Source organism: Hypanus sabinus, chromosome 8, assembly GCF_030144855.1.
Source record: "Hypanus sabinus isolate sHypSab1 chromosome 8, sHypSab1.hap1, whole genome shotgun sequence".
NCBI classification, from domain to species: domain Eukaryota; kingdom Metazoa; phylum Chordata; class Chondrichthyes; order Myliobatiformes; family Dasyatidae; genus Hypanus; species Hypanus sabinus.
In genome coordinates, this window is record NC_082713.1 from 13,325,120 (window position 1) to 13,342,414 (window position 17,295).

Consider the following 17,295-nt stretch of genomic DNA (forward strand, 5'->3'; position numbering starts at 1 on the left):
CAATGCCTTATAAATCCTCACCTATATATGAAGTATTGTTTTAGTTTCACTTGGAGTATTGTTTTAATATTACAATTTTAGTTACAGTTTGGTTTAATTGAGTTACAGTTTTAGTTACCTTGCTATAGGAAAGATGCTATTGGTATGGAAGAAGTGCAGAGATTATACAGTACAGTACATAGTCGTTGCTGGGATTCAAGGGATTGAGTCTTGGAGAAAGGATCACCAGGTTGGGACAATAGACAATAGACAGTAGGTGCAGGAGTAGGCCACTCAGCCCTTCTAGCCAGCACCGCCATTCACTGTGATCATAGCTGATCATACACAATCAGTACCCCGTTCCTGCCCTCTCCCCATATCCCTTGACCCCACTATCTATAAGAGCTCTATCTAACTCTCTCTTGAATGCATCCAGAGACTTGGCCTCCACTGCCTTCTGGGGCAAAGCATTCCACATCTCCACCACTCTCTGGGTGAAAAAGTTTTTCCTCATCTCTGCTCTAAATGGCCTACCCTTTATTCTTAAACTGTGGCCTCTAGTTCTGGACTCACCCATCAGCGGGAACACGCTTCCTGCCTCCAGTGTGTCCAATCCCTTAATAATCTTATATGTTTCAATTCTCGTCATTCACTGGTGTGTAGGAAAATGAGGGGTGATCTTAATAGAGTTACATAATACCATGAGAACCATGGATACAGTAAACGCACGCAGTCTTTTTCCCAAAGTTGGGTATTGAAAAAGTAGAAGATCGAGACTTAAAGTGAGAAAGGAGAGATTTAATAGGAACCTGAGGGGCAATCTTTTGGCCAATATATGGAATATGCTGCTAGAGGAAACCATTGAAGCAGATCTAATACTGTGCAAAAGTCTTAGACACATACTGTATGTATAGCTACGGTGCCTAAGACTTTTGCACAGTACTGTACATTAACAACATTTAAAAGCTATTTTTGACAGGTACATGAGTAGGAAAGGATTTCAGTGATATGGGCCAAATGTAAATGAACGGATCATGCTTCGATGGAAATCTTGATTGGCATGGACTAGATGGGCCGAGCAGCCAGTTCCCGTGCTATATGACTCTATGCCTCTATGCCTCCAATATTTGGCTTCAGAAGTGATCAGTTGGTTGACATGGATAATTAGCTTTTACACAGTTAATGTGTTTGTGATTCAAAATGTGTCCACACAAGCAGAGAAAGAAAGTACAGACCTGCATTCTCTGAAGTAACTTTGAAACTGTCCTGGACGCCTTACAATCGGTGATGTACTTTTGGGGTGAAGTCATAGTTGAAAGGAAGTTCAGTAGAGTAATACTAAAGTAACATTGACACGGACAACCACAGAATCCCAGTAAAACCCAACAATAGAATCATTGTATCTTTCGGCCCATCTCATCCATGCAGATGCCAATACCCATCTAGGCTAATTCCATTTATCAGCAGTAGGCCCTTAGCCCTCTGCATATTTCTTATCCAAGTACCAGCCCAAACACCTGCCTTCACCAGCTCCTTCCAGATGCTCGCCACTTCCTGCATGAAAAATTACTCACAGTTGAATTACTCATAGGACACTACAGCACAGACAGGGGCCTTTCAACCCATCTAGTCTGCACCGAACCAGTAATCTGCCCAGTCCCATTAACCTGCACCCAGATCATAGCCGTCCGTAGCCATATCATCCACGTACCTATCCAAACTTCTCTTAAATATGGAAATTAAGTGAACATCCATCAATTGCAGTGGCAGTTTATTCCACATTTTCACCACCCTCTGTGAAAGGAGTTTCCTCTCCTGTTCGCCTTAAACATTTCACCTTTCACCCTTAACCCATGACCTCTGGATGACATTACCCAACCTCAGTGGAAAAAGCCTGCTTGTATTTACTCTCTCTATACCCCTCATAATTTTGTATACCTCTATCAAATCTCCTCTCAATCTTCCACATTCTAGGGATTAAAGTCCTATCCTTTTCAACCTTTCCTTATAATAGACGTATAATAGATGTAGACTTTCACCCCAAGGTCCCTCTGAACGTTAGTAAATTGGCATCTGATTGGTTGGAAATTCTGGTAGTTCAACGTCAGGCTCACTCATTAGTGTGGGATGTGAGTTGGGGTCCAGAGTACCAATGGGCTATGCAACCAGATCCAGGGATCTGGAGTGCAGCAAAGGCTGGGATCTGGACAATGTGCTAGGTGTGCTGCCAAACACCAGTGGTCACAAACACATCTACAGGAGGTACTGCCACAGAAAGGCAACGCCTATCATCAAAGGTCCCCAGTACCTGGGTCATGCCATCATGTCACAGCTACCATCAGTCAGGAGTTACAGCAGCCAGAAGTCCCACACCACCAGGTTCAAGAACATCTTCCCTTCAATCATTCAGTTCTGGACCAACCGACACATCCCTAATCATCACCTCAATATAGCAGCACTCTGACCACTTTGAACTGCAGTGGACTTTGATTTTTTTCTGTTCTATTTGTGTTCTTTCTTGTAAACTTCTATATAACCGATGTTTAATTTATGTTTTTTTATTTAAGTAAAGGAGAGCAATGCACAGGATCTTCACTTAAAACAGACTATCTGATTATTATTATGTCCTAATGTGGGGACTTTCTAAATGTAAACTGGGTGCTAATTTTATTTTATTTATTTATTCATTTAATGATACAGCACAGGCAGATCCTCCTGGCCTACCAAACTGCACCCACCTCTTTCATCCTAGCCTAATCACAGCATGATTTACAATATCCAATTAATCTACTAACCAGCATGTACAAAATGCTAGAGGAACTCAGCAGATCAGGCAGCATCTATGGAAAAGAGTGAACAGTGCTTCGATTTTCAGCATATGCAGATTTTCTCTTGTTTGTGATTGGAAACCTAGTAACCAGTATGTCTTTGGACTGTGGGAGGAAACCAGAGCACCTGGAGGAAACCCACAGTCATGGGGAGAAATTTCCCACATTACAACTGGATCCATACTTTAACAATATTAAATCATCTGTAAAGTACTTTTAGACATCATGAGCTCAGAAATGGAAAAGGAAAGATTGTTTTTCTTTATCGTTTATCAGAGGATTATGTTGTCCTCAAGGCCCTACAGCGGCAGAGACTCCAATTGGTTAGTAACTATCATTTGACACGCCAATATCCATTTCATGGTAATAGAATGTTGCTGAATTTCAAGAACTGGATATTTTATAAAGACAAAGATATTTATCATACGTACACTGAAATATTGAAACATGCAATGAAATACATCATTTTGCGTCAACAGTCACTCAGTCCGAGGATTGTGTTGGGTGCAGGATGCAAGTATAGCATGCTTCTGGCACCAACATGGCCATAATTTACCAACTGTATGTCTTTGGAATGTTTGTGGGGGAAAAAAAGGAGAGTTTCCTCATGTGCAACACACACAAAATGCTGGAGGAACTCAGCAGGCCAGGCAGCCTCTATGGAAAGAAGTACAGTCAACATTTCAGGCTAAAAGCCTTCGACTGTACTTTTTTCCATAGATGCTGCCTGGCCTGCTGAGTTTCTCCAACATTTTGTGCATGTTGCATGGACTTCCAGCACCTGCTTGATTGGAGTTCCCTCATGTGGTTATAAAGACAGCGTACAAACTCCTTACAGACAGTGAGGGGAACTGAAACACAATCGCCAGTGTGATGAAGCATTACTCTTACAGCTGCCTCCAGGGAGGGTTGGGGAATGGACTATAGAAACAGGTTTCTGTCAGGGAAGGTACATATCAAGATGTCTATTTGAGGAGCCATATTGATATGTGGTCACTGACAAATTTACAGCACCAATAGCAGCTCATATAGTAGTAGAAAGTTTTTTGAGGATCGTCACTTTGTCAGGGTGGAAAGACATGTGAGTTTCTGAGATCCTGAAAGCGTCTGGAGCTTAGTTGCTGGTAGGGTTACCCATGACGGTAAGGTCAAGGGGGAGGTTCCAGCCAAAGAACAATACAAGCAGGACCCCAATGGTGGAGCTGGTAGAAGATGATGACAGATCACTATGACATTGAAGGTAGAGGAAGGCTGTAGCAGGGAAGGGTCCCCAGTCATTGTCCACTCTACCACTGGACCCTGACCCTGATCTGTCAAGGACCATGTGGTACCTGCCTGTACAACAGCCTCCCCATGTTAAAACAGAGTCACACCCAGGCTTTCTCCATGAAGGGAGGGCAGCACAGTAGCCTAGTGGTTAGCACAATGCATTACAGTACAGGTGACGGGTTCAATTCCTGCTGTTGACTGTAAGGAGCTTGTTTGTTCTCCCCTTCTCTGTACAGCTTCCCACCAGGTGCTCCGGTTTCCTCCCACAGTCCAGGTATAGGTTAATTGAACATTGTAAATTAGACCATAGCCATTCAATTATGGCTGATCCTTTTATTAATCTCCTCCTCAACCCCAATTCCCGGCCTTCTCTCTGTAACCTTTGATGCCGTGTCCAATCAAGAGCCTATCAATCTCTACCTTAATACACACAACGACCTGCCTCCACAGCTGCACGTGGCAACAAATCCCACAAATTCACAGCCTTTGGCTAAAACAGTTTCTCTGCATTTCTATTTTGAAAGGGCGCCCTTCTATCCTGAGGCTGTGCCCTCTTGTCCTAGACTCTCCCACCATGGGAAACATTCATTCCTCATTTATTCTGTCTAAGCCTTTCAACATTCAATGAGATTCAATGAGATCTCCCCTCATCCTTCTGAATTCCAGTGAGTACAGACCCAGAACCATCAAACATTCCTCATATGATAACCCTGTAATTACTAGAATTATCCTTGTGAACCTCCTCTGGATCCTCTCCAATGCCAGTACATCTTTTCTAAAATGTGGAGCCCAAATCTGTTCACAATACTCAAGGTGAGTCCTCACCAGTGCCTTGTAAAGCCTCAGCATCACATCCTTACTCTTGTATTCTAGACCTCTTGAAATGAATGCTAACCTGGCATTTGCCTTCCTCACCACCAACTCAACCTGCAAGTTAACCTTCAGGGTGTTCTGCACAAGGACTCCCATATCCCTCTGCGTCTTAGATTCCTGGATTTTCTCCCCATTTAGAAAATAGTCTGCATATTTATTTCTACTATCAAAGTGTATGACCACGCATTTTCTAATATTGCAGTTTATTTGCCACTTTCTTGCCCATTTTCCTACTCTGTCTAAGTCCTTCTGCATCCTACCTGTTCCCTCAACACTACCTGCCCCTCCATCAATCTTCCTTTCTTCTGCAAACTTGGCAACAAAGCCATCTATTCCATCATCTAAATAATTTATATAAAGAAGTGATCCCAACACCAACCCTTGTGGAACACCACGAGTCACTGGCAGCCAAGCAGAAAAGGATCCTTTTATTCCCAGTCGCTGCCTCCAACCAATCAGCCGATGCTCTAACCACATTAGTAACTTTCCTCTAATACCATGGGCTAACCCATAATTAGGCTAGGGTTAAATCAGGGGATTGCTCAAAGGGCTGAAAGTGCCTATTCTGTGCTGTATCCTCAATTTTTAAAAATCCCTTGGGAGAACATTGTATTTGACCTGAGTAGTCACGCTGTTAGGAATGTATAAATGATATGAACGTCTTTGTTGGTTCCAGTGAACAAAGTGTGACTGTTCTGAATGGGAATGCTGTAAATTAAATGACCTGAAGGAGCAAATCTATATGATCCTTTGTTTTCTCCTCAGACTTCCAGAAAGAGGATGATTGATAACATCAGGATTCATTTACCAGTGGATCTAACTAGTTTAAAGTCAATAAACAGCCATTCATAACTAATTCAATTGCAAATTAGTAGATAATGAGCTTCAAGAAATAATTAACCTGCCTCGTCAACATGTATATAAGCAGATTTTCACCATTGAGTATCCACTAACAATGCAAATGTGGCTGAGATTAATGTGCCCTGGATCAATTAACGTCAGTAATAAAACCATCAACCAGAAAGAAGAAATTCTGGGAAATAAAACACTGCTTTGTAAATCTTAAACTCCTCCATAGAGGTGCTTTAAATCATATTGCAACAAAATCACTCTGTATGCACTGAATATTCTGGCACACCTCAATATTTTTTCTGCTCAGGAAGTGGCAAACTAAGGAAGTACATGCTGAGGAAGTCGGAAATGAACCAACATTCCATCCATCCCACCAAAATCACTAGTCTTCAGCCTGGGAAAGCACAATTCTTTCCGAGGAGTATTGAAGCAAAGGTAGAACAGGGAACATACATTCAGTAGGTCCCTCGAGAGATTGCTGTGTGTAAAGATCCCAGAAGGTCAGCAATTTCTGAGATGCACAAGCCACCCCATCTGGCACCAATAATTATTTCATGGTCAAGGTCACTTAGGTCACATTTCTTCCCAATTCTGTTGTACAAGAATCTTATTTCCCTCATCACCAGGTTCTGAAAGAATTATTACCCCTCAACCATTAGGCTCTTGAATCAGTGCGGAGAATTTCACTCACGGCAATTCTGAACTGATTCCACAACATATGTACTCAATTTCAAGGGCTCAACAACTCATGATCTTAGCTTTCTTTCTCTCTTTCTTTATTTATTTATTAGTTCTATTAGTCTTTTTACACGGTTTGCATAATGGTCATTTGTCAGTCTATTTCTGTGTAGTTTCTCACTGATTCTATTGTATTTCTTTGTTCTACTGTGAATGCCTACAAGCAAGTAAATCTCAGGGTAGTACGTGCTGAAATTTTGGTACTTTCATAATAAATCAGCAGCTTTTATACAACGGTATGTGCCTAAAATGGGCTGCCGGGGTTGTGATGGAAACAGACACAATAATGGCATTCAAGAGGCTTTTTCAAGACACGTAGATGTGTATGGATGTGCACCCTGTATCTGAGTGAAGTGGTCCTGATGAAGAGTCTCAGCCCAAAACATTGACCATAGATGGTGCCTATCCTGCTGAGTTTCTCCAATGTGTATGTAACGTGGGTCATGTACAGGGCGGAGAGGTTTAGTATAATCCAGCAGCAACACGTAGAAGAGATGGAGAAATTCAGCAGATCAGGCAGAATCCAAGGAGGGAAATGAACAGCTGACATTTCTTACGCTCGAATGCCTCCTCAACCCAGTCTTCCAAGAGAAAATCTGGAGATGCTGGAAATGCAAGCAATGCACACAAAATGCTGGAGGAACTCAGCAGGCCAGGCAGCATCTATGGAAAAGAGGGAACAGTCGACTTTGGGCCGAGACCCTTGCTCATGAAAGGTCTTGGCCTGAAATGACAACCGTTCACTCTATTTCATAGATGCTGCCTAGCCTGCTGAGTTCCTCCAGCATTTTGTGTGTGTCGCTTCCCAAGGCACTGTCAGTTCTACCGTGGCCACCTGCTTCGAGGTTTCTGACAGAATGATTATGTCACAAAGCTACTCTAGTTAGTCCAGCCTCTCCTGATTACTCATACCCTCTAACCCAGGCAGCGTCCTGGTGTACCTCTTCTGCATCCTCTCCAAAGCCTACACAACCTTCCTGTAATGGGGGTGACCAGAACTGTAAGAGGGCGTGGATGAGATTTATTGGGTGGTTGCAGGGATGAAATGTTTGAGCTGTGGAAGATGGCCTGGAGGGACTGGCCTGCTCCCTCTGGAGCAGAGGAATGCTGAGTTGAGTTTCGAGGGAGGATGCCTGGTCCAACCAACCCTCCCCACACACTCTGCCATGACCCTCCATGATCCACCAATCACCTACTGTCTTCTTGTTCATCTCTCTCCCTGTCCTCTTTACACTGGTTGCCTTCCCTCTCCACTCCTGGTCCTGACAGAGGGTTTCAACCTAAAATGTCAGCAATTCCCTCTCTCCCCCACAGATGTTGCTCAACACACAGAGTTCCTCCAGGACCTTGTTGCTCCAGAATTTTTGGAGTTCTTAACTTTACAATTTTCAACTCATCCCCAGTTTTGGGGCTTCTTAACTAAGAAAGTGTGTTTGGGAGGAACCAGGGGAATTTTATGAGAATAATCCCAGGAATGAAAGGGTTAATATATGAGATGTGTTTGATGACTCTGAAGCTATCAATAGACAATAGGTGCAGAAGTAGACCATTCAGCCCTTCGAGCCTGCACCGCCATTTTGAGATCATGGCTGATCAACTACTATCAATATCCAGTTCCTGCCTTGTCCCCATATCCCTTGATTCCCCTATCCATAAGATACCTATCTAGCTCCTTCTTGAAAGCATCTAGAGAATTGGCCCCCATTGCCTTCTGAGGCAGTGCATTTCAGACCCCCACAACTCTCTGGGAGAAGTTGTTTTTCCTTAACTCTGTCCTAAATGACCTACCCCTTATTCTCAAACCATGCCCTCTGGTACTGGACTGTCCCAGCCTCTGGAACATATTTTCTGCCTCTATCTTGTCCAATCCCTTAATAATCTCGTATGTTTCAATCAGATCCCCTCTCAATCTCCTTAATTCCAGCGTGTACAAACCCAGTCTCTCTAACCTTTCTGCGTAAGACAGTCTAGACATCCCAGAAATTAACCTCGTGAATCTACGCTGCACTTCCTCTGCAGCCAGGATGTCCTTCCTTAACCCTGGAGACCAAAACTGTACACAATACTCCAGGTGTGGTCTCACCAGGGCTCTGTATAAATGCAAGAGGATTTCCTTGCTCTTGTACTCAATTCTCTTTGTAATGAAGGCCAACATTTCATTAGACTTCTTCACTCCCTGCTGCACTTGCTCATTCACCTTCAGTGACTGATGAACAAGGACTCCTAGATCTCTTTGTATTTCTCCCTTACCTAACTCTACACCGTTCAGATAATAATCTGCCTTCCTGTTCTTACTCCCAAAGTGGATGACCTCACACTTATTCACATTAAACGTCATCTGCCAAGTATCTGCCCACTCTCCCAGCCTATCCAAGTCACACTGAATTCTCCTAACATCCTCATCACATGTCACACTGCCACCCAGCTTAGTATCATCAGCAAATTTGCTGATGTTATTTTCAATGCCTTCATCCAAATCATTGACGTAAATTGTAAACAGCTGTGGTCCCAATATTGAGCCCTGTGGCACCCCACTAGTCACCACCTGCCATTCCGAGAAACTCCCATTCACTGCTACCCTTTGCTTTCTATCTGCCAACCAGTTTTCAATCCATGTCAATGTCTTCCCCCCGATGCCCTGAGCTTTGATTTTACCCACCAATCTCCTATGTGGGACCTTATTAAATGCCTTCTGAAAATTGAGGTACACTACATCCACTGGATCTCCCCCATCTAACTTCCTGGTTACATCCTCGATAAACTCCAACAGATTAGTCAAGCATGATTTACCCTTGGTAAATCCATGCTGGCTCGGCCCAATCCTATCACTGCTATCTAGATATGCCACCATTTCATCCTTAATAATGGACTCTAGCATCTCCCCCACCACCAATGTCAGGCTGACTGGTCGATAGTTCTCTGTTTTCTCCCTCCCTCCTTTCTTAAAAAGTGGGATAACATTAGCCATTCTCCAATCCTCAAGAACTGATCCTGAATCTAAGGAACATTGGAAATTGATTACCAATGCATCCGCAATTTCCAGGGCCACCATCTGGACCTGGGGATTTGTCAGCCTTCAGTCCCAACAGTCTTCTCATCACTGTTTCCTTTCTAATGTCAATCTGTTTCATTTCCTCTTTACCCTATGTCCTTGGCCCATCCATACATCTGAGAGATTGCTTGGTCTTCCTTAGTGAAAACAGATCTAAAGTACTCATTAAATTCTTCTGCCATTTCTCTATTTCCCATAACAATTTCACGCAATTCATTCTTCAAGGGCCCAACATTGTTCTTAACTATCTTCTTTCTCTTCACATACCTAGAAAAGCTTTTGCTATCTTCCTTTATATTCCTGGCTAGCTTGTGTTCATACCTCATTTTTTCTCCCCGTGTTGTCTTTTTAGTTAAGTTCTGTTGTTCCTTAAAAACTTCCCAATCATCTGTCCTCCCACTCACCTTAGCTCTGTCATACTTCCTTTTTTTTAATGCTATGCAATCTCTGACTTCCTGCATCATCAACGGAGCTCAGACAAATGAGGGAGGTCTCATTGAAAGCTATTGAAAGTTGGAAGATCTGGATTGAGCGGACATAGAGAGGATGTTTCCAATAGTGGAGGAATCTAGCACCAGGTGGTATTGACTCAGAATAAAAGGTTGTCCCTTTATTTCAGAGATAAGGAGGAATTTCTTTTGGCAGAAGGTGATGAGTCTGTGAAGATCATTGCCACAGATGGCTGTGGAGGCCAACTTATTAGTTATATTTCAAGTGGAGGTTCATTGGTTCTTGATTAGTAAAGGTGTCAAAGGTTATGGGGAGAAGGCAGGAGAATGGGATTGAGAGGGATAATAAATCAGCCAGGATGGAATGATGGAGCAGACTTGATGGGCTGAGTGACCTAATTCTGCTTCTGTATCTTATAGTAACTATCTCATGATGAATGTTCCTTATTTCCATGGTTTTGCATATGAAGATATATTTCCTAACATGACTGCAGAATGAATATTTAACATTAGTTTTAAGGTTATGCCTCCTTATTTCACCCTCCTAAAACATCAACTGCTATAAACATCTTGAACAACTCACTTCATCCATTAATCCTTTATATATAATTAAACCAAGTTCATTGTTTATAATACAATGCCTGCTAATTTGAGAGTATGATTTTGTTTTTTCAATAGAGCACAGAGTAGGCCATTCTGCCCTTTGAGCCATGCTACCCCAGCAACTCCCAATAAACCTGATTAATCCTAAACGAATCATGGGACAATTTACAATAACCTATTGACATACACAGTATGACTTTGGATGGTGTGAGGAAACTGGAGAACCTGGGGAAAACCCATGCATTCTACGGGGAGGATGTATAGAAACTCCTTACAGAACAGTGCTGGAATTTGACTCCACTCTCTGGAATGCCCCAAACTGTGATAGTGTTGCACTAACCACTATGCTACCATGGATTGCGGTGAAGTTAGACTGCAATCCCACCAAAACCACTCTATCCTTCCTGAGGTGCGCTGTATATTGTTAGTTGATAGTTTGAAATTGAGTTTATTGTGTTAAGAGATAAGAGATTAGAGATTATTTTATTTGTCACATTACATCAAAGCAGTCAGTGAAATCCGTCATTTTTGCGTCAATGACCGACAAGGTCTAAGTGTATGTAAAGGGGCAGGCTGCAAATGTTGTCATGCTTCCAGTGCCAACATTGCATGCCCACAACTTACTAGCCCTAACCTGAATCATTTGTCTTTACAATGTGGGAGGAAATTGGAGCATTCAGAGAAACCCTATGCAGTCAAGAGGAGACCATTTAACTTCCTTATGGACAGTGGAGGGATTCAAACACTGACCACTGATCGCTGGCATCTTAGAACAGAGATGCAGTGGATTATCCTTTGTCAGAGGGTGGTGGATCTATGGAATTCATCGCCACAGATGACTATGGAGGCCAAGTCATTGGGTATATTTAAAGCAGAGGTTGATAGGCTCTTGATAAGTCGAGGTGTCAAAGGTTATGGGGAGAAGGCAGGAGAATGGAGTTGAGAAGGATAATAAATCAGCCATGATGGTATGGTGGAACAGAGTTGATGGGCTGAATGGCCTATTTCTGCTCCTATGCATTTTGGTTTTGCAATCATATGGTTATGATTGCACTAACTGCTAGGATACTTTTCCTCAAAAACTGCACCTTTTGCCCAAACTTCTTCCTTTCTGGTTTGTCTGAAGTTATTAATTATTCATTCTTGCTGCTGATGACCTTTACACCCGTAATGGATACATGATCCTGATCATTTTTGCATCAGATGTACTGGAGTCACAATCCTCCATTCTGCTGGACAGACTGAAGACATTATGCTGAAGGGATTATTTTTCAGCCTTTGCAATGGGTTTCTGGCTGTTCTCCCATCTGCCACTTAATGTGAACACTTACAGTCAGTAGCCACTTTATTAGGCACCTTCTATACCCAATAAAGTGGCCACTGAGTGTATGTTCAAGATCTCCTGCTACTCTAGCCCATCCACTTCAATGTCTGATGTGTCATGCATTCAGAGATGCTCTCCCGCACACCACTGTTATAACACGTGGTTATTTGAGTTACTGTCACCTTCCTGTCAGTTTGAACCAGTCTGGCAACTCTCCTCTGATCTCTTTCATTAACAAGGCATTTTAACCCACAGAACTGCCTCTCAATGGATGTTTTGTGTTTTCACACCACTCTCTGTAAACTCTAGAGACAGCTGTGTGTGAAAATCCCAGGAGATTAGCAGTTGCTGAGATAACCAGACCACCCCATCTGGCACCAATAATTATTCCACAGTCAAAGTTACTTAGATCACATTTCTTCCCCGTTCTGATGTTTGGTCTGAACAAAGAGAGGAGAGGAGAGGAGAGGAGAGGAGAGGGGGAGGAGGGGAGAGAGAGAGAGAGAGAGAGATTTTTGCATAGCAGGGTAATTAAAGTTTATGGGGTAAAGACCATAAGACTATAAGATATAGGAGCAGAATTAGGTCATTTGGCCCTTTGTGTCTGCTCTGCCATTTTATCATGGCAGATCCAATTGTCCTCTCAGCCCCAATCTCCTGCCTTCTCCCCATATCCCTTGTTGTCCTGACCAATCAAGAATCTATCAAACTCTGCCTAAAATAAACATAAAGACTTGGCTCCACAGCTGCTTGTGGCAAAGAATTCCACAGATTCAGCACCCTCTGGGTAAAGAAATTACTCCTCATCTCCATTCTAAAAGGCTGCCCCTCTATTCTGAGACTGTGTCCTCTGGTCTTAGACTCTCCCACCATCCTCGCCACATCCACTCTCTCAAGGTCTTTCACCATTCGATGGATTTCAATGAGGTCACCTTCCTTCTTCTGAATTCTAGTGAATATAGGCTCAGAGCCATTAACTGCTCTTCATGTTTGATGAAGACCAGAAATAAAGTTCTTCAATAAGAGCTTTGATCAGTGGCCAGTCCAGACATCAGAAGTTATGAGAGGAGGGGACTTCAATCAAGTCCACTGCCCAAGGATAAAAGGCAGCAATGGGTCGCAACAGCGAAAAAGAGCCTTGAGCAGTGGCTTATCCGTATTTGGGATTAGTTAGCAAGAGCCAATTAAAGGAGGGCAGGGCAAGCGCAGTGGCCATCGTCTGAGTGGTCATAGTCAGAGCTCTTCAAGGCTTCAGCGAAGAGAGTCTTTGGTCAGAGAAAGCAAAGGAAAGAAAAAATCAAGCTTTTTCATTCTCTTCTTTATATCTGCTCAGCCAGGACGGTAGAAATGCCAGGCCGGATAGTGGCATGCTCCACTTGTAGGATGTGGGAAGGCAGGGAGACCTCCAGTGTCCATGATGACTACAACAGCAAGAAGGACATCCAGCTGCAGCATCTAACAAACCATGTCAAGGACTTGGAGCTGAAACTGAATGAAGTCCAGATCAATGGGGAGGCTGAGAAGGTGATAGATAGGACATATGGGGAGGTCACAGGAAACTGAGTGATGGTCAAGAAAAGGAAAGGGATTAAGAAGCCAGTGCAGAGTACCCCTGTGGCCATCCCACTCAAGAACAGGTATATCACTTTGGATACTGTTGGGGGGGGGGGGTTGACCTAACAGAGGAAAGTCACAGTGGTAAGGTCTCTGGCATTGAATCTGCTTCTGTGCCTCAAAAGGAAAAGGGGGAGAGGAGGCATACTGTGGTGATACAGGATTTGTTAGTTAGGGGAATGGACAGGAGGTTCTATGGGCAAGAATGAGATTCTCAATCAGTATGTTGCCTCCTGGGTGCCAGGGCCCAGGACATCTGGAATCTAGTCCTCAGCATTCTTAATTGGGAGGGTGAACAGCCAGAAGTCATGGTCCATGTAGGTACCAATGACATGGGTAGGATGAGTGATGAGGTTCTGCATTGAGAGTTCAAGGAGTTAGGTGCTAAGGTAAAGGTCAGGGCATCCAGGGTTATGATCTCAGGATTGTTACCCATGACACATGCTAATGAAGCCAGCACTAGGAAGATTATAAAGTTTAATACGTGGCTAAGAAGTCATGTAGAAGGGAAGGCATAAGATTTTTGGATCATTGGGCTCTCTTCCAAGGAAGGAGGGGCCTGTACAGAAGGGTTGGTTTGCATCTGAACTGGAGGGGGCTTAATATCCTAGTGGGAAGGTTTGCTAATGCTGTACGGTGGGGTTTAAACTAGAGTTGCAGAGGGATGTGTGTACATAATAAAGAACTTCAGTTCCCAGTGTGCAATGTTAGTGGTTCAGCCAAAGTGGAAGTGACATTGGTGAACTGGGAGCACGCACTGAAGTGTGGGGCTGGAAGCCACAACTGTCTCCTGTTAATAAATGTGTTAGGGTTAAAGAACAAACATAGCAGTAGGTAAGGGATCATCTGTGGAAAGGTCAATAGGGCCGGTGCTACAGGTCTTCCATTTGAGGAGTTATGCCTCTTACTCATTCTGTGGCCTCTGCCTCATCTCCTGGGTGAACCCATATTTTACAAACACTAGAGATTCTGCAGTTGCTGGAAATCCAGAGCAACTCACACAAAATGTTGGAGGAACTCAGCAGATTAGGCAGCATCTTTGTAGAGAAATAAACAGTCGATGTTTTGGACAGAGACCCTTCATTAGCATGTGCTGATATGCTTCATATCCTCAAAGGTTTTCAGAGTAGGATGGTAAAAATAACAACCAGAATACTTTCTGTACTTTGTTGCACTCCTAACCTTAAAAAAGAGAACATATGTTGCCTGTTATGGGTGGATTAATCACCAGATGCCATAGATTTATAGATTTAAATTAGTGACCAAAGAAGACCATAAGACATAGAAGCAGAATTAGGCCATTTGTCCCATCAAGTCTACTCCGTCATTCAATCATGGCTGATCATTTTTTCCCCATCCTCAGCCTCACTCACTGGCCTCCTCCTCGTAACCTTTGATACCATGGCCAATCAAGAACCTTAACCCAATGACCTGACATCCACAGCTGCTTCTGGTAACAAATTCCACAAATTCACCACCCTCTAGCTGAAGAAATTTCTACACATCCCTGTTTTAATGGACGCCCCTCTATCCTGAGGCTGTGCCCTCTTGTCCTAGACTCCTCTTGTCATAGACTCCCATGGGCAACATCCTTTCCACATCTACTCTGTCTAGGACTTTCAACATTCCAAAGATTTCAATGAGATTCTCCCTCATCCTTCTAAATTCCAGAAAGTACAGGCCCTGAGACACCAAACATTCCTCATATGATAACCCTTTCATTCCTGGAATCAATTGTGTTCTGCACAAGGATTCCTAGGGTGGGGTTGAAAACCTCTCGAAGTTCGAAGTTGAAGTAAATTTTATTATCAGTGTACATATATGTCATCAGACGCAAATCTGAGATTGATTTTCCTGCGGGTATACTCAGCAAATCTATAGAATATTAACAATAACAGGATTAATGAAAGATCAAGTAGAGCAGAGAAGACAACAAACTGTGCAAATGCAAATATAAATAAATAGGAATGAATACTGAGAACATGAAATAACAAGATAAAGAGTCCTTAAAGTGAGACCATTGGTTGTGGGAACATCTCAATAAATGGATGGAGTTATCCTCTTTTGTTCAGGAGCCTGATGGTTGAGGAGTAGTAACTGTTCTTGAACCTGATGCTGCAGATCCTGAGGCTCTTGTAGCTTCGATCTGATGGCAGGAGTGAGAAATGAGCGTGACCTGGGTGCTGAGGATCTTTGATGATGGACGCCAACATTTCATGTAGATGAGCTCAACAGACAGGAAGGCTTTACCCATGATGTACTGGGCCAAATCCACTACCTTCTGTCGGATTTTCCATTCAAAGGCATTGGTGTTCATTGATAAGATGAATAGCCAATGTTTTTTTCTCCCCCTAAAATTGTGCTGTTCATAGCCAGAGGGCATAGTTTCATGTGAAGGGGGTTGGGGAAAAGATTTAAGGGGGACTTCAGGAGCAGGTTTTTTGTAAATGGATTAAGGTGACAGAAGAAGTGGTAGAGGCGGGTAGAATTAAATGACATTTGGAGGGATACACAGATAGGAAAGATTCAGAAGGAAATGGAACAAACACAGGCAAATGGGACTGGCTCAGTTGGGCAACTTCATCTCTTTGCCATTCCACTGTCAGGCTGAAGGTACCACAGTACAAGAACAAGGATTGTTAGGCTGGGTGACAGCTGAGCACTCTGTTACCACCCAGTATACATTCTTTGTGACACCGCTGTAAGTTCAAAGTAAATGTATTATCAAAGTACATATATGTTACCATGTACAACCCTGAGATTCATTGTCTTGAATACTCAAAAATCCATCGTGGAGTAACAACTATAACAGAATCAGTGAAAGACCTCACCAGCCTGGGCGTTCAACCATGTGCAAAGAACAACAAACTGTGCAAATACAGAAAGAAAGAAATAACCATAATAAATAAATAAGCATAACCTGGGTGGTGGGGGTCCCTGATAATGAGGCATTATACTGTTGCTTATTTAACTATATACTATACTGTACGTGTACTTTATGCCAACGTGTGTATCTACAGAACACTTTTTATTTATCTGCTAACATTATTTCAATGATATTAACAGATAAATGTTAATACTATTTTATTGGTTGAATGAGATGTACATATACTGAGTTTTGCACCTTGGTCTCCGAGGAACGTAGTCTCATTTAGCTGTATACATGTGTATGGTTGAATGACAATAAACTTGAACTTGGTCTACACAGAAAGGTTGGGCCGAGGGGCTTGATTCTTTGCTGAATGGCTCTGACTCTCAGGAGTTATCAGGGCATGGACCGATAGATTTTTCTTACTGAGAACTGCTTTGAAAACAGCACTAAAGCCCCGCCACCCTTGGTCAGAGTGCATTCATTTGAAAGTTGTCGGGAGCTGATTATGTGAGGTTTTCTTTATAATGGATAGTTGGACAGGACCTGAAGAGGTTGCAAACACAAGAGATTCTTCAGATGCTGGAAATCCACGGCGACACATACAAAATGCTGGAGCGCCTCGGCAGGTTCAGCAGCACCTATACCTACCTACTGCCTACTATGCCACTGGCATTTAGGGCAGCAATGAAAGTCCTCCATCTCTGGTGATGTTCAAGACTTTCTTCATTGCATCAGTAGTTTGGCCTTCACTACTGTCAGTCGTGCGAGTTCTGGATGGAGACTCAGGAGACTCAGATATAGAAGGAATCTTCGTTGCTGTTGTCATAACAGTTTTGTTTGAC

The 17,295-nt window shown here is 43.0% G+C and overlaps 1 protein-coding gene across 2 annotated transcripts in view; it reads left to right on the forward strand.

Annotated features, from left to right (window-relative positions):
* zgc:66433 (uncharacterized protein LOC321250 homolog) overlaps window positions 1–17,295 on the forward strand; it is a 138,352-nt gene that overhangs the window by 34,833 nt on the left and 86,224 nt on the right. The gene's annotated exons all lie outside the window — the stretch shown is intronic.